Source organism: Lissotriton helveticus, chromosome 11, assembly GCF_964261635.1.
Source record: "Lissotriton helveticus chromosome 11, aLisHel1.1, whole genome shotgun sequence".
NCBI lineage: Eukaryota > Metazoa > Chordata > Amphibia > Caudata > Salamandridae > Lissotriton > Lissotriton helveticus.
This window is the reverse complement of record NC_136072.1, coordinates 1081891513-1081909868: the sequence shown is the minus strand read 5'-3', so window position 1 is coordinate 1081909868 and position 18356 is coordinate 1081891513. Positions and strand designations below refer to the sequence as shown.

The 18356-nt window shown below is 48.2% G+C and overlaps 2 non-coding genes across 2 annotated transcripts; both read right to left on the bottom strand.

The window, feature by feature from the left end:
• Nucleotides 1-4375: 4375 nt before the first annotated feature.
• On the bottom strand, nucleotides 4376-4514 carry LOC144793874 (U4 spliceosomal RNA). The gene has a single exon (XR_013603328.1). It is a non-coding gene; the product is annotated as a U4 spliceosomal RNA (small nuclear RNA).
• Nucleotides 4515-12251: 7737 nt separating this feature from the next.
• On the bottom strand, nucleotides 12252-12389 carry LOC144793590 (U4 spliceosomal RNA). Its single transcript, XR_013603074.1, has one exon. It is a non-coding gene; the product is annotated as a U4 spliceosomal RNA (small nuclear RNA).
• Between the last annotated feature and the right edge of the window lie 5967 nt (nucleotides 12390-18356).

Here is an 18356-nt window from a genome sequence, read left to right as displayed (position 1 = left end):
GGGGATAAGGCAGGGAAAATGTTGGCCTGGTTGGACAAGAGAGGAGGAAGCGCTAAGGGGATACAACAGATATATAATAAGGAGGGATTGGCGCAAACAAGCCCAGAAGAGATAGTGAGGGCCCTGGCAGAGCATTTTGAAGCTGTCTATACTCCAGATAGAACGGTGTCGGCAGATGCGGCACGGGCATCGCTCAGCCACGTCGTCACACAAACACTGACGCCGGAGGCAGTTACGGAGTTAGAGGCAGACATTACGATCGAAGAAATCCGACAAGCCATCCATGCGGTGAAGTCGGGGAAAACACCGGGACCTAATGGCATCCCAATAGAATGGTACCAATCTATGTCTGAACAACTCAGTGGGCCCCTATTGGCTATGTTTACTGAGAGTCTGAATACAGCGGAACTCCCGTTAGATCAACGGCCTCCACTATAGTGGCGATCCCCAAACCCGGAAAACCACCGGCGGAATGTGCGTCATACCGCCCCATCTCCCTTCTCAATGCGGAAATAAAAATTCTGGCAAACTCCTAGCCGCCAGGTTGCTCCCCCACCTCCGACAACTGATACACCCAGACCAGTCGGGCTTTATGCCCCACAGAAACACAGCCCTCAATCTGAGACGGGTGCATGGGGTGTTGGCTAGAGCACCATCACACTCCGACCCAGCGGTCATATTGGTACTCGACGCAAAGATGGCCTTTGATTTGGTGGAATGGCAATACCTCTTCGAGGTCCTGTCCCATATGGGGTTTGGTCCCAACTTCATAGCCTGGGTTCGGTTACTGTACACTAACCCCGTAGCGCAGGTCGTGGCGAACGGCCACCTTTCCCCTGTATTTCCCTTAGCATGGGGCACCAGGCAGGGTTGCCCCCTGTGTCCGCTACTCTTCGCGATAGCGCTGGAACCTCTGGCAACGCTAATACGCTCGACTCCACTGCTGAGGGGGATCACCTGGGCGGAAGGGTGGGAGGACCGTCTCCCGCTCTACGCAGATGACATGCTTGTTTACCTTGCAGATCCGGACCGTAGTATTCCGGAACTTCTGGCACTGTGTGACGCACATGGGGAGGTCTCAGGTTATACTATAAACTGGGCGAAGTCCGAACTGTATGTGCTACAAGGACCACCCCCCGTTCTTGCTGCCGATTGCCCCTTACGACTCGCGGGGTCCTCCTTCAAATACCTTGGCATACACGTCACGGGCGACCCAACGGAATTCTTTGATAAAAACCTGAAACCGCCGTTGGATCGGCTGAAACATGATGTTAAATATTGGGCGACTTTACCTTTGACATTATTGGGCAGGGCGGCGCTCTAAAAAATTATGTCGCTGCCAAGACTTCTCTATGTCCTAGATAACACACCCTATTCGGTACCACCCGGTTACTTTCTGCCGGTATCCAACCTGCTCTGGAGTAATCTCCCAGCACGCATAGCGCAGACCAAAATGAATAGGAGCTGATACGAAGGGGGGATAGCGCTGCCGAACCTGCAGGTATACTACTGGGCGGCCCAATTGAGACCCATCAATCAGTGGCTGCACGCCCCCCAGGATGACCCGGCCTATAAGGCCGACAGGACACAATTAGGTACCAACAGTATGTTAGCACCCCTTTACGACAAAAGCCTCGTAAACAAGATGGTAGGGCCCACCAGACTTATGACCACACTGTGGCACACAGCGCAGACTAAACTAGGGTGGAAAGGGAAAATCACTAAGCCCACCCCACTGTGGGACACCAAAGCATTGGGGAGCCTGAGACACTGTAAGGGCTTCACACAATGGGATAACATTGGGATATCAACGGTGGGAGACTTATGGGACAAAGGCACAGTGATACCCTTTACTCAGCTGCGACGGCAATATGAGTTAGGAGTGACAGAATCGTATAGATATGTGCAGATTCGACACGCACTGCTTACAGCCATACCACCTGACTCGGAAGTCCCAGAGGCATCTCCCCTTGAGGACCGCCTCCTCACAGATTACATGCAACACGGGCCACATCACTCACTTATCGTAAGTTGCTTAACAACCTACCGGACCCTACATCAAAACTGAGAGGAAAATGGGTGGCGGAGGTGGGGGATATGGATGATTCCGAATGGAATGAGGCATTGGCATCGCTGAAGGAGGTGGGCATATCGGCTAAGTTCCGTCTAGTGCAGCTTAAAATCCTCCACAGGGTATATTACACAAGAACGACATTACACATTATACAGCGGGCTCAACATCCCTACTGTCTACGTGGATGTGGGGAGGAGGGGACATTTCTGCATACCATTTGGGAGTGTCCTCAAATAGTGGAATTTTGGAGAAGAATAATGGGCACCATTTCTCAGACACTGGGGCAGTCCCTTGTCCCTGAGCCACTCAAATGCCTGTTGAATGTATGGGAACCGAATGATCTAACCAGACCTGGGCAAACTTGGGCCACGATAGGTATGCTAATAGCGAAACGAGATATAGCTTAGAAATGGGGTGCGGCAGAGGCCCCCACGCTGGCACAATGGTGTACGAACATGGATAGAGTGATGATCACGGAGAGGGCGGTCTACACAGCGAGGGCCTGCCCCCACAAATGGAACAAAATACGGACTCAATGGAACGTATTTAGGGGGGAGATCTGCGAACCACTGCAGGAGGACGAGCCATTATCATCGGAAGATGAGGAGGAGGGAGAGTGAGACGTGATTGGGAGTAGTAGGCAGGCACAGAGACCTTGCCATCTACCACAGACATGCTACACAGTTGGGGAGGGGTTGCGAGGCCTGTTTGCCCGATTCAACACTGTACTCGAATGGGGTCGCCCACACGTAGGTGTGTTAGATGCAATTCAATCCGATGTTAGAAACTTTTGTTCGCCCACAGAAAATTCTCATCACACGTAAGACAGGACAGGTGATGTGCTCTAACCGATGTGTCTGCCTTATGGTTTGCATTCTGTTAGTTTGTTTATTTACTTAAGTAAGTTCATCAAAACAGAAAATACAGACCTATGTGATATTCGGTGTAATCGTGCAAGATATGTACACACATTACTCTGCAATGCCACCGGACCCCCGGGTTGTCGGCTGACGGGCTGTGTTAACACAATGGTAATGAACGGAATTGGTTTTTGCTGCGTCTGGCCCCCTGGGTTGTAGGCCATACGCTGTGTAAGTTCAGAACTGTACAATAAAGGTCCTTTAAAAAAAAAAAAATGTTTTAAAAGCCCAGATTCATAACTTATGCCTGGTCTGTGCAGGCGTAGGGATTTTGACACAGTGAAGGCGTAGAGTGATGTAGTGAAATCTCTTAGATTTCAGTGCGTCAGTTCTAGAAGGCTTTTAGCGTAGGAACGCCCACCCTGCATACATTATAGCTGACGCAGGTATAATGTGATGCGGGACTTTACAATGTGACACATCTCCCTAGATGCGTCACATTGTAAATGGGCCACAACATTTACGCCGCAGCTGCGTCACAATACAGATTTTTATACTTGCCCTATATAAGGCTGTGTGTACGTTGTGTGTCTCCGTCTGCATGCAGCATACAAATGTGCCAGATCTGGTAGCCCAGTTCAGCTGATGCAGCCACGCAAGAGCTCTTTGCCTGACCTCATTGTCACCGATTCAAAACAGGGAGCATCCACGCAGCCTTTCAAGGCTCTCAGGTGAAAAAATGGGCCCTAGAGCAAGGAAGGAAATAGACCCCCTTGTTGATGTTTGGAATATAAAATACTGCAATAATCAGGGTTCAGTGGGTCCCGCAGGTCTGTGGGCACCAGTGCAACTGCATCTGCTGCACCAACAGAAGCTACGCCCCTGTCATAGAGCTGGGTAACATCAATTACTCAGTGCCACAAAGAGCATTAGAAATAAACTTTACATAATGTCAAATGACAAAAACAAGAGCTTTGTCAGTTCTTGTCCTGTTTCAAGCACTCCATACAATCTGTATGAACCCTCTCCACATTTTCCTACTGATAACAAACGCCTTCGCTCCTAGAAATAAACTTTCTGGGCGGTTTGTGCACATTTGAATGGGAGATGAGATCTTGGAAGAGCCAAGCCCTGCGCCGGACTGCTAGTCACCTCAGAGAGAGGAAACGAAGCCCGTCCTCTGCCCATCACTGACCCAAGCGAATCCGTGGAGCAAAGGTGAGAACAAAGAAGAAGAAATACAAGAATTACGAAAACTCATCATGGAGAAAAAATCCCTAAATTACTGCTGTATTTAAAAAGCTGAGAAAACAAAACAGAACGTAAAGAGTAAACTGAAGCCAAATAGAGTCACTGTTTTGTCCCTGTCACAGATAACAATTCTGCTTAAAAATTGCATTGCAAAATAAACTATCTTATTTTTTAATTACATATTCTCCAGTCTCCGGAGAGACTGTCAAAAATTGCCATTTCGACTATATTTCAAATCTCCATGACGGGGTATGGGTAAAGTTTTCAATGAGCAATAATCGCGCCTCGGTTAAACCTCATTGGCTACGATACTGCCACTGCGCAAAGCTAAACAATTTAGTGTGAATTTCATGCACACTTGCCCTAGTACCTCATGTTACAAAGAACATGATTCCTTTTCAAAAGATGTTATCTGTTTATGCATAACTACTCCTCCACTGCTTCTGACAGGCAATGTAAGACATATAATGGTGTTGTTTTACTAATTTCTATCAGCTCTCTGCCCCAAACCGTCGATACACAAAATCAAAAATGGGGATGGATCACTTGTCCTGCATTAACCTGGGTATGCAGGTTGCGTACTGAAATGTCCCAATAGAAAAACCCTCCTGCACGTGACTGAACTTGGATGGAAGCCGTATATCTTGATTCTCCGCTTTTTAGGCACGTGTGTGCATAATCATCGGGTTAGTAGTTATGCATCCTCCAGCCGGAGAGTTACCCCTGGTTACCGCAGTAGTGATCAGTGATGGGTGGAGCATGTAAAAAACAAATTTGATAAAACAGGCTCGTAAAACCAGATATTCATATTTTATTAAGTCTGGGTTCGAGTCACCTTTAAAATTAAAGGCGTGTGTTTTGAGATAAATTAGGAATCTCACACACTAGTATTCTTTTGTATATAAAAAGGTCGACATGTTTCAGCCCTTGTTTGCCTGATGGAGTCGGACAGGCTTTCTTCAGGACTAAGTGAAGTGGGTGTAGAGACCAAGGGCGTCTCTGTGAATGTAAACTCCTTTGAATAGGGTTGTATATTCGTGTGAAGGAGTGGGAAAATGGATATATTAATCCTTCTCCTAAATAGGTCTCGTACGTACCTGTAATACACAAATGGCAGACATACATAGGAAGGGGATAAAGGGGTAGTAATTGTAGGACTGACAAACAAAGACAACTAATTATGTTGTCACACACAGTAATGTATAGCAACTGAAAAATGGCAATACTTTGTAGAACACACACCACCATCGTAAAAGTTCAACTCACTCATTCTATGCGTTTGTACCTTCCGTCTGTGGTGTGAATAATGTATCTTTTATCAATGGCAAAATTACTAATTTCTATCAGCTCTCTGCCCCAAACCATCGAGAGCCACACGCAGAGAATTATGGGAAATTGTATGCTAAATAGCTGTCCAGGTAAGCAGCACCCTCCCAAGTTATGGATTTGATGCTCAGACAGATATACCTTCACACAAAGATGAGATGTAGGCTGCTAACCATGGGTTGTGGAAAATATAAGAAGCACAAATTCATAGGCACTACATATTTGCATTTCCTGAATTTCATGTTTAGCTTTAAGAGGTACAATATACTGGCTTCCTGGTTTTCAAAACATTTTAGGGGAAGATTCACAAGGACCTGACGCATCTGCATAGATGCATAAGTTTCCTTGCCTCAGTGCTGAATGACCTTGTGCACCGATGGATGTGCTGTATTTACAATACAGCACTCCATGGCGCAAGGATTAACAGATGCGGGGGCGCTAGAGGGCGCGCAAGCAGAATGGCCGCCATTTGGTGAGGCTCCTGCTGCCTGGAATCATTGTCCGGCATTTATCCTTTATAACTGGACTGCACATAAATAGGAAGGGGCCGACCTACGTATGACAGCGTTCTTCACCCTCGGTAAAAATCTGGGAAAGATCGGCTGCCGCATTCCGCAGCACTGAGAGGCTACAGTTCTGCCCGGGGACAGCGCTGGAGCTGCGGGGCTTGCAGGGGCCGGCGCCAAGCAGCAGGAAAGACCGAGGCCCACCACGAGGGGGACAGGCCGCATTGCCAGTGTCATCGGAGGCGGGACCGACCAGCGGTGCGCCCACACGGTGAGAGGGCTCGGCGCCCGTCCAGCAGACCCTTAGGCTCACGCGCCTGGGCACCATTTGAGCGGGCGTGTGCAAAATCCGCTATTTTGAAAGAGACTGGCCTGGCCAAGAATTCGATTGGGCGGCACACACCGCGCCCTGGGTCATAAGCGCTAGGTTGTGCCTCGGAGCAGGGTGGCCCTCCCCTCCCCCGCATAAGTACAGTGACGCGGGACTGTGGCGATCACTAGGCACACCCTGCAAGCACCTGGAACAATCCTGAGACGGTGGCACGGAAGGCTTGTGCAGGGTAAGGAAGACCCACATCTTCCGATGAAGGTGTAGCTCATCTGCTGTATCGGCGCGAACAAGGCGGCTCGGAGTACATAATTGGCTCGGCGACACGAGGTAGGAGCAGGTCCGGCAGTGCAGCGCAAAGAGATCCCACGGCACACCAGAGCCCGACCAGCCGACCCACAGGAGGTGTCTACATGAACAACAGGATACAGCGCTAGAGATTGGGAGAGACGCCATATCTGAAGATCCTACAGGGTCTGGCAACGGGTGGCAGAGCGGACCGCGTGAGATCGCAAGGTAGATAAGCCGCCGCACCAGAGGTGCTGCCCGAGGAAATACTTCCACCAAAGAGGACCCATGTTCTACCTTTGCTGGGAACAGGCTCTTAGCGCCTTGTTCATAGCGCAACTGACCGCGTATATGCTGAGGGGATAAAGTAGCGCAGATCCGACTTATCGTACTAGGCTACCGATCCTAAGTGATTGTGTACTGTAATATCTCTCTGGTCTGGTCTGGCCACACAGACCTCCGCCTCCCCCCCCCCGTTTCACCACGGAGTGACATAACACAGCTGCAATAACCTACAGAACCTGCGGGCATACTGCCTGATCTGGGGGCAAGAACTCGGACTGTGTACTCAGATTGCGTAGACGCCAGACCTCGATTGTGTTGCCATACCTTTGACATCATGGGGAAGCCGGATACACGCCAACCCAAAATCAACTTCGACTCAGTGACGAAAAAAGGGCCCAAGCAGAACCCCGCTGACCCTGAATCGGAGAACACTACAAGCTCTAGCACTGGCGATGCATCCGCAGAGCTAGATATGAGACAAATCCTACAGGAAATGCAGCAGGGATTTGCGACGGTAGTTGCTGAAGTAGACCGCATGTCCTCCAGGATGGACGCAATTGTGCAGAAAGTTGACCAACATGAGGAACGGTTAAAGGAGACTGAGCGGAGAATCTCTGATAATGACGATACCACTGCCACTCATACGACACAATTGGCCAGAATGGATGTTACTCCGCGTTATTGCCGCAAAGAACGGGGATTTGGAGGCCAGTGGTAGACGCAACAACATCCGCGTGACGGGCATTCCAGAATCCACAGATACTGGTCGTATGGAAGACTATATCGAAAACCTGCTCAGAGACTCCATTGGGACTGAAGCTTTTTCCACACAGTTCATTGTTGAAAGGGCGCACCGTTCCCTTGGGCCTAGGCCAAAGCCTGGGACACCACCGAGACCCATCATTGCGCGCCTTTTGAACTACCGAGACCGGGATGTCACCCTCCGCGCAACGCACGCCAATCAACAGTTGTCCTACAAGGGGGTGGCATTCTTGATTTTCCCAGACTTCACTCCAATAGTACAGGAGTAACGTTGCAAATTTATCGAAGTTAAAAAAAAACTACGAGCGGCGCAAATTGACTATGCTCTACTTTACCCAGCGAGATTGCGAGTGACACATCAAGGCAAACAACGGTTCTTTACGAATCCGCAACAAGTGGAGGACTACCTGCGTTCGATAAGGAGGGCGCACCGAGGGGGATTTCATCGAGAGGCGGAACAGCGGGAAGAATCTCCTGTCAGAGAAGACGAACACTAATTGAGGATCCTTATGGTTACTTTGGTACAATGGATTTTGGTGCTGCCCGTGATTGGGTAGCCCCTTGGCTGAGCTGGGACTGAGATGGCTGCCCTAATGCACAACAAGAAGAGTCTGCTACGCGTCCAGTGGTAACGTATTCCAGGTCCCACTTCCCTTCCTCAGACGGAGCCTAGAGATGGTACAGGTCCGGAGGCTCGAGGAAAGGGAAGTGATGGTGTGGCCCTCTAATGTGGCCCCCTATGGGTATTCCCCACTAGTACTCTATGTTGTTTTTGGAGTGACTGTTCTACTGGTTGGGAGTAGGGGTGGCGGGAGGGTAGAGTATACTGGCAAGTTGGGGATGCTTCAGTGGGAGGGGGGTTGGACTGAGGGGAATGGGATGTTAGATAATCACATGACAAGACTAATTGATAACAGGATGGGTGAGATAATCTGGGGACGACTTGGGAGGAACGGGAGGGGCGGGGTTATTCACGTGGTTCATTTGAGGCATTTGAGGCATACAACATTGACAACTGAGTATTATTGTAGAGAATGCGTTTTATGGAAGCCGAGATGTGATACATTATATGTGAAACTATTTGTAGGTGTTACATGTCACGATAAATGCAGGTTGATTTCCAGGCTGGCTTGGACACGCAAGCGTTGATACAAATACAAAACATGCTGTATATGGCAGACACTAAATTGAACCTTCTCACATGGAATGTGCGGGGGCTGGGAGACCCGCGTACCGTCATGATATACACATTGCTTTCATACAAGAAACAGATTTCAAACCCCTCCATAGTTACATATTTGCCTCCAGAAGGGCGGCTCATACAGCCTTTTCTTCTTATTCGACTTATGCTAGAGGAGCAGCGATTCTTGTAAAAAGGGGAACACCGTTTACACTGGGTGGTGGCACGCACGACACTCAGGGACGGTACTGTATACTATGGGGTAGGCTGGGGCACATGGCGGTCACTCTAATATGCACCTATGGACCCAACACTGATGATCCGCAATTCTTCACTGGTCTATGGGCCGCTGTTATGAGTACGGGCCCTGATCACATAATTTGGGGCGGGGACTTTAACATAGCACACAAACCTGACATTGACAGGTCCCACCCTGCCCCCCACCACTACACCAAGGCACGGTCGGAATTGCAAATGTTGATCCAAAACTATAATCTGGTTGACACATGGAGACACCTTAATGCTAATTCACGAGAAGGCACACATTTTACAGCACAAGCATGGTCATGGGCTAGGCTAGAATACATCTTTATTTCTCCACAACTCTGCCCAGCGCTTGTAGGAGCGCAACACCTAGCCAGGACTTTTTCTGACCACTCGCCTGTAAGGGTCACGTTGCAGGCTGAGGACTTAGGTCCGCCGAAATCTGCCTGGCCACTACAACCTACCATGCTACTAGACGCTGTGTTTCAGGAAGAGCTGAGAGAGGAAACGTTAGACTTTTTCGCGCGCAACAAGGACTCTGTGAAAGACGTGGAAACTATCTGGGACGCCTTTAAGGTTACCCTGAAAGGGATTTGTATTGCGAAGGGGGCGGCGGTCTTAAAAAATATACTAAGAAAACTGACCACTCTTGAAACTGAACTCAAAGCACTTGACAGATCCCTAGCAGAATGCTCGGATAAAGCAACCCTATCGCAAATCCGGGGAAAACTCACGGAATACACTGAAGAGGCTGGCAGAGAGTCCAAATTCAGGACGGCTCGCCGATATGGCGAAGGGGAGAGACCAGGGAAATCGCTGGCTGCATCAATCAAGATGATGCGCCAGCCGAATGTCATACTGGAAATTGAAGGCTCGGACGGATTGCTATACAGGGACACGACGCTGATCCTTAATGCCTTTGTCACACATTGCACCACTCTATACACCACCACGAGAGTCGGGAAGCTTCAATTGCATGACTATTTGCAGGATATATCCTTAGGTTGGTTGAGCGATACACAGAGACAATTTTTAAGTGCTCCGTTTGAAATCGACGAGGTACGAGACGCAATAATGCAAATGCAATCGGGTAAGGCTACGGGTTTAGAAGGGATTCCAGTCGAATTCTATAAGACATATATTGACTTCATGGCCCCGACCCTGCGGGAAGTCTATAAAGATGCACTGGAAGTAGGGCATCTCCCGCCATCCATGCGTATTCCTCTTATTACGTCGTTGCTCAAACCAGGGAAGCCGGCGAGTTGCTGTGACTCGTTCAGGCCACTGTTTATGCATAACTACTCCTCCACTGCTTCTGACAGGCAATGTAAGACATATAATGGTTTTGTTTTACTAATTTCTATCAGCTCTCTGCCCCAAACAGTCGATAGCCAAACGCAGAGAATAATGGGAAAGTTTATGCTAAATAGCTGTCCAGGTAAGCAGCACCCTCCCAAGTTATGGATTTGATGCTCAGACAGATATACCTTCACACAAAGATGAGATCTAGGCTGCTAACCATGGGTTGTGGAAAATATAAGAAGCGCAAATTCATAATAGCATCCTCATAGGGCCCACTGTCTTCAAATGTTTACTAGAGGAGGAAAGGCAATCAATTTAAAGGAAAATAAATTATAGCTAAATGTTTCCATATTCCATAATGCACGTCTGCCATTTCATGGCACTACATAGTTGCATTTACTGCATTTCATTTTTAGCTTTAGGAGGTACAATATACTGGTTTCCTGGTTTTCAAAACATTTTAGGGGAAGATTCACAAGGACCTGACGCATCTGCATAGATGCATAAGTTTCCTTGAGTCAGTGCTGAATGTCCTTGTGCCACGACGAATGTGCTGTATTTACAATACAGCGCTCCATGGCGCACGGATTAACAGATGCGTCAGAAATTCTGACGCATCTGTTGGCACAAAAGTGACGCATTGCTGGAGTTGCTCATGAAAGTGACGCAAAAAGCCCTGAGTCTTAACTTATGCCTGGTCTGTGCAGGCGTAGGGATTTTGACACAGTGAAGGCGTAGAGTGATGTAGTGAAATCTTGTAGATTTCAGTGCGCCAGTTCTACAAAGCGTTTTGCGTGGGAACGCCCACCCTGCATACATTATACCTGATGCAGGTATAATGTGATGCGGGACTTTACAACATGACACATCTCCCTAGATGCGTCACATAGTAAATGGGCCGCAACATTTATGCCGCAGCTGCGTCACAATACAGATTTTTTTAGGTGCCCTATATATGGCTGTGTGTACGTTGTGTGTCTCCGTCTGCATGCAGCATACAAATGTGCCAGATCTGGTAGCCCAGTTGGGCTGATGCAGCCACGCAAGAGTTCTTTGCCTGACCTCATTGTCACCGTTTCAAATCAGGGAGGATCCACGCAGCCTTTCAAGGCTCTCAGGTGAAAAAATGGGCCCTAGGGCAAGGAAGGAAATAGGCCCCCTTGTTGATGTTTGGAATATAAAATACTGCAATAATCAGGGTTCAGTGGGTCCCGCAGGTCTGTGGGCACCTGTGCAACTGCACCTGCTGCACAAACAGAAGCTACGCCCCTGTCATAGAGCTGGGTAACATCAATTACTCAGTGCCACAAAGAGCATTAGAAATAAACTTTACATAATGTCAAACGACAAATACAAGAGCTTTGTCAGTTCTTGTTCTGTTTCAAGCACTCCATACAATCTGTATGAACCCTCTCCACATTTTCCTACTGATAACAAATGCCTTCGCTCCCAGAAATAAACTTGATGGGCGGTTAGTGCACATTTCAATGGGAGATGAGACCTCGGAAAAGCCCAGCCCTGCGCCGGACTGCGAGTCACCTCAGAGAGCAGAAACAAAGCCCGTCCTGTGCCCATCACTGACCCAAGAGAATCCGTGGAGCAAAGGTGATAACAAAGAGGAAGAAATACAAGAATTACGAAAACTCATCAAGGAAAATAAATCCCATTACTGCTGTATTTAAAAAGCTGAGAAAATAAAACAGAACGTAAAGAGTAAACTGAAGCCAAATAGAGTCACCGTTTTGTCCTTATCACAGATCACAAATCTGCAAGAAAATTGCATTGCAAAATAAACTATCTTATTTTTTAATTACATATTCTCCAGTCTCCAAAGAGACTATCAAAAATTGCCATTTCGACTATTTCAAGTCTCCATGACGGGGTATTGGGTAAAGTTTTCAATAAGCAATAATCACGCCTCGGTTAAACCTCATTGGCTACGATACTGCCACTGCACAAAGCTAAACAATTTAGTGTGAATTTCATGCACACTTGTCCTAGTAACTCACGTTACAAAGAACATGTAAGGCAATGTAAGACATATAATGGCGTTGTTTTACTAATTTCTATCAGCTCTCTTCCCCAAACCGTCGTTAGCCCCACGCAGAGAATTATGGGAAATTGTATGCTAAATAGCTGTCCAGGTAAGAAGCACCCTTTTGTTATGGATTTGATGCTCAGACAGATATACCTTCACACAAAGATGAGAGCTAGGCTGCTAACCATGGGTTGTGGAAAATATAAGAAGCACAAATTCATAATAGCATCCTCATAGGGCCCACTGTCTTCAAATATTTACTAGAGGAGGAATGGCAATAATTTAAAGGAAAATAAATTATAGCTACATGTTTCCATATTCCATAATGCACGTCTGCATTTCATGGCACTACATAGTTGCATTTGCTGCATTTCATTTTTAGCTTTAGGAGGTACAATATACTGGTTTCCTGGTTTTCAAAACATTTTTGGGGAAGATTCACAAAGACCTGACGCATTTGCATAGATGCATAAGTTTCCTTGAGTCAGTGCTGAATGTCCTTGTGCCACGATGAATGTGCTGTATTTACAATACAGCGCTCCATGGCGCAAGGATTAACAGATGCGTCTGAAATTTTGACGCATCTGTTGGCACAAAAGTGTCGCATTGCTGGAGTTGCTCATGAAAGTGACGCAAAAAGCCCTGAGTCATAACTTTTGCCTGGTCTGTGCAGGCGTAGGGATTTTGACACAGTGAAGGCGTAGAGTGATGTAGTGAAATCTTGTAGATTTCAGTGCGCCAGTTCTACAAGGCTTTTTGCGTGGGAACGCCTACCCTGCATAAATTATACCTGATGCAGGTATAATGTGATGCGGGACTTTACAACATGACACATCTACCTAGATGCGTCACATAGTAAATGGGCCGCAACATTTATGCCGAAGCTGCGTCACAATACAGATTTTTATATGTGTCCTATGTATGGCTGTGTGTACGTTGTGTGTCTCCGTCTGCATGCAGCATACAAATGTGCCAGATCTGGTAGCCCAGTTGGGCTGATGCAGCCACGCAAGAGCTCTTTGTCTGACCTCATTGTCACCGATTCAAATCAGGGAGGATCCACACAGCCTTTCAAGGCTCTCAGGTGAAAAAATGGGCCCTAGATCAAGGAAGGAAATAGGCCCCCTTGTTGATGTTTGGAATATAAAATACTGCAATAATCAGGGTTCAGTGGGTCCCGCAGGTCTGTGGGCACCAGTGCAACTGCACCTGCTGCACCAACAGAAGCTACGCCCCTGTCATAGAGCTGGGTAACATCAATTACTCAGTGCCACAAAGAGCATTAGAAATAAACTTTACATAATGTCAAACGAGGAAAACAAGAGCTTTGTCAGTTCTTGTTCTGTTTCAAGCACTCCATACAATCTGTATGAACCCTCTCCACATTTTCCTACTGATAACAAATGCCTTCGCTCCCAGAAATCAATCAATCAATCAATCAGTATATTTGTAGAGCGCGCTACTCACCCGTGAGGGTCTCAAGGCGCTGAGGGGGGCGCTGGGGGTTTTAGCATAAGGGGAATTGATTTTACCAGGCACTCTGACACCTCTAACACATTTGACTTACTCATTCTTCTCCTTCAGCCCAGCGGTGGGCGCCATCTTGAGTGTGGCAGGTGGGACAGTGCTCAAGTCGGGCCGTCCTTCCCGCCCTTCTGGTGTACTTAACGGAGCCCTCTGCAGCGCTCGGTGCCCTACAGTCGCTCTCCCTGGTGAGGGAAACTGGGGCTGCGAGCGGCAGAGGAATTGTAGTAACGGAATAGCCGACCTGTGTTCAGAAAATCTGCGCATTTGTAGCGTTTTTTAATACTTTTAAAAACTGTCTCACTTTATCTCTGGGGGTTTTAGCATAAGGGGAATTGATTTTACCAGGCACTCTGACACCTCTAACACATTTGACTTACTCATTCTTCTCCTTCAGCCCAGCGGTGGGCGCCATCTTGAGTGTGGCAGGTGGGACAGTGCTCAAGTCGGGCCGTCCTTCCCGCCCTTCTGGTGTACTTAACGGAGCCCTTTGCAGCGCTCGGTGCCCTACAGTCGCTCTCCCTGGTGAGGGAAACTGGGGCTGCGAGCGGCAGAGGAATTGTAGTAACGGAATAGCCGACCTGTGTTCAGAAAATCTGCGCATTTGTAGCGTTTTTTAATACTTTTAAAAACTGTCTCACTTTATCTCTGGGGGTTTTAGCATAAGGGGAATTGATTTTACCAGGCACTCTGACACCTCTAACACATTTGACTTACTCATTCTTCTCCTTCAGCCCAGCGGTGGGCGCCATCTTGAGTGTGGCAGGTGGGACAGTGCTCAAGTCGGGCCGTCCTTCCCGCCCTTCTGGTGTACTTAACGGAGCCCTCTGCAGCGCTCGGTGCCCTACAGTCGCTCTCCCTGGTGAGGGAAACTGGGGCTGCGAGCGGCAGAGGAATTGTAGTAACGGAATAGCCGACCTGTGTTCAGAAAATCTGCGCATTTGTAGCGTTTTTTAATACTTTTAAAAACTGTCTCACTTTATCTCTGGGGGTTTTAGCATAAGGGGAATTGATTTTACCAGGCACTCTGACACCTCTAACACATTTGACTTACTCATTCTTCTCCTTCAGCCCAGCGGTGGGCGCCATCTTGAGTGTGGCAGGTGGGACAGTGCTCAAGTCGGGCCGTCCTTCCCGCCCTTCTGGTGTACTTAACGGAGCCCTCTGCAGCGCTCGGTGCCCTACAGTCGCTCTCCCTGGTGAGGGAAACTGGGGCTGCGAGCGGCAGAGGAATTGTAGTAACGGAATAGCCGACCTGTGTTCAGAAAATCTGCGCATTTGTAGCGTTTTTTAATACTTTTAAAAACTGTCTCACTTTATCTCTGGGGGTTTTAGCATAAGGGGAATTGATTTTACCAGGCACTCTGACACCTCTAACACATTTGACTTACTCATTCTTCTCCTTCAGCCCAGCGGTGGGCGCCATCTTGAGTGTGGCAGGTGGGACAGTGCTCAAGTCGGGCCGTCCTTCCCGCCCCTCTTCCTCCCCATAAAATGTGCAAGCCAACCAGGCGGCGCAGCGGGCTGGCGCAGCGGGCGCGCCGGATGCGCGCCGAAGCCGCGCCTAAGCCAAGCCCGTCTGCGCCCGTCCGCGACCAGACGGGACCAGGGGCCATCACCCCTGCACCGCTCCCCACAAACCCCAGGCTTTATTATTCTAGCCATGCCTTGCGATCTCTTCGTCCTCCTATTAACAACACTTGCCCTTGTCTTCGGGCTATGGACGCCCCTACTTCCTGCCAGGTTTGCTCTTTGACTCTTACCTCTGGAACATCACCTACCCATATTCCCAGTTCTACATTTTTGAATCCCTTTCCATATCAAGTCACTCCCCCCTCCATGCATCACTCCACCGGTTATACCTTTATGAGCTTGAACTGCAGGTCCCTGCCTAAACATAAGAGGGACATTTTTGATCTTCTGGTTTCCGACAGTCCGGCGGCCCTGTTCTTAACAGAGACCTGGCTGACCGACTCCTCGGGACCTGACATTGCCACAGCTCTCCCTAATAACTACACCTATGTGAGCCGCAACAGACCAGGCAAGGAGGGCGGGGGCATTGCCATTATATATAAACGGATTTATTCATGCAAGTGGGAGGACGCACTCATACCTAATTGTGAAGCTGGATGCTTTAAACTATTATTGAATCCTCACTACACCCTTTCGGGTGTCTTACTCTATCGTCCTCCTGGCGCTGCTGGCGCCTGGGCCTCTTCCTTATCGGAAAAGATAGCTCCTCTATTAATGCAAACCTCGAATTTTCTTCTTCTTGGCGATCTTAATATCCATTTCAACAACACACTCTGTCCTATCGGTACACATCTGCTTCAAGATTTGGCCGCTCTTAATCTACATCTTCATAATGCTGGTCCCACACATAAAGCGGGTAACCTTCTTGACCCCATTTTTTCGAATCTTGATGTCCTTACCTGTCTCCCTTCTAAACCCATTACCTGGTCCGACCACTACATTGTGGAATTTAACATCTTGACTAGTGTTACTGTCAATCCACCAGTTCATATTCAGACCCTTAGACCGAATAGGAACTGGAAAAAACTCAATCTGCTACAATTGAATCGCCAGCTTGCCACCACCCTTCCCTCCCTACCCAACAATATTACTACCAAAGATGAAAGTTTAATTAACACATGGCTGTCTTCAGCTATTGACATCTGTCTTCCGGCTCAAAAAGGAAAACATAATTTTACCCACCCCCCTGCCCCCTGGTTCACTGATCAACTTAAATGTGCTAAATCTAAGTGCAAGAAACTCGAACGCAGATGGAGATCTGAATATTCCCCTAATGCTAAAGAAATTTATAAAACGGAACTTCGACATTACCACGCCCTGTGCAAAAATGCCAGAGCAAACTATGTTAACACCTCCATTCTATCAGCCCAAAACCGCCCTAAAGCTCTTTTTAGAGCAGTCCAAGAACTTTCTGGACAATCTAACTTGCCAAAAGCCCCCTGTTTGGACTCAGATCAATGCAACGCACTTGCTGTTTTTTTCAGGGAGAAAATAGACCGCATCTATGCTGGTTTCGATGCCCCCTCACGAGCATTGGACAACTCCCCCAGTATAGACCCTGTCACCACCTTCCCCCAGGCTACGAATACTCTTGTTCATCACTCCCCCATTGACAAATGGGACCCGATTTCATTAGAACTCTTTTTTGAACTCATGGCAAAAATCAAATCTGGCTCCCCATTGGATGCCATGCCCCCTCAAATTCTCAGCACCCTCGACACCCCCGTCCTTTCACCCATCCTAGCTCTCCTGAACGCATCTCTGTCTGAAGCCACTGTTCCTGCAGTTTGGAAACACGCTATGGTGGTTCCCCTTCTTAAAAAAACTAACGCTGATCCCAATAACCCCGCTAATTTTCGACCCATATCCCTACTCCCCTACTTGTCCAAGGTATTAGAGAAACACATTAACCTCTGCCTCTCCTCTTACATTGAGGATACGAAATTCCTACACCCGTCCCAATCTGGCTTCAGGGCTGGATTCTCTACTGAATCCACCCTCTTAGGTGTCACAGAGGCCATCAGACAGCAGGTGGACAGAGGGGAGACGGTGGCGCTTATCCTGTTGGATTTAAGCGCTGCGTTCTACACCGTCTCCCATGACATCCTGCTCTCCACCTTAAAGGCTGCCGGTATCCGTGGCACAGCTCTTGCCTGGATTGCTAGTTTTCTGACTGCACGCACTTTTCAGGTCTTCTCCTCCACTTCTGCCTCCACTACCCTCCCGTCCCCTCACGGTGTACCCCAGGGTTCTATCTTAAGTCCCCTTTTCTTCAACATTTATGTCAGCCCTCTTGCCTCCTTGGCAGAACAATCTGGTCTCTCCATATTTTCATACGCCGATGACACCCAAATCATTTTTTCTCTCTCTTCTAATAAACACGCCACCACTTCATCTCTCCGATCTGGGCTCACTAATATTGCCAATTGGATGCAGACCAATAAACTAAAATTAAACGGCGACAAAACCGAACTTCTTTTATTCGGTCCTGACAGCTCTCTGTGGGGCCCCAAACACTGGCCTCAGCAAATGGGTCCCCTGCCGATTCCAGCTACCAAAGCACGTAACCTGGGAGTTACATTTGACAACCAACTGTCCATGAAGCAGCACGTTGTGAAAGTCTCAGCCACCTGTACTAATATCATACGGTGGCTGAGAAAAATAGCATGGATGCTTCCTCCAGACACACAAAGAACTGTGGTCCAGGCTTTAATTACCTCCAGGTTAGACTACGGCAACGTACTCCTCCTGGGGGCTTGCAAGGAGGCAATACGCAAACTACAGGTGGTGCAAAACATGGCAGTTCGCCTGCTCTGCAACCTGCCCAGAACTGCC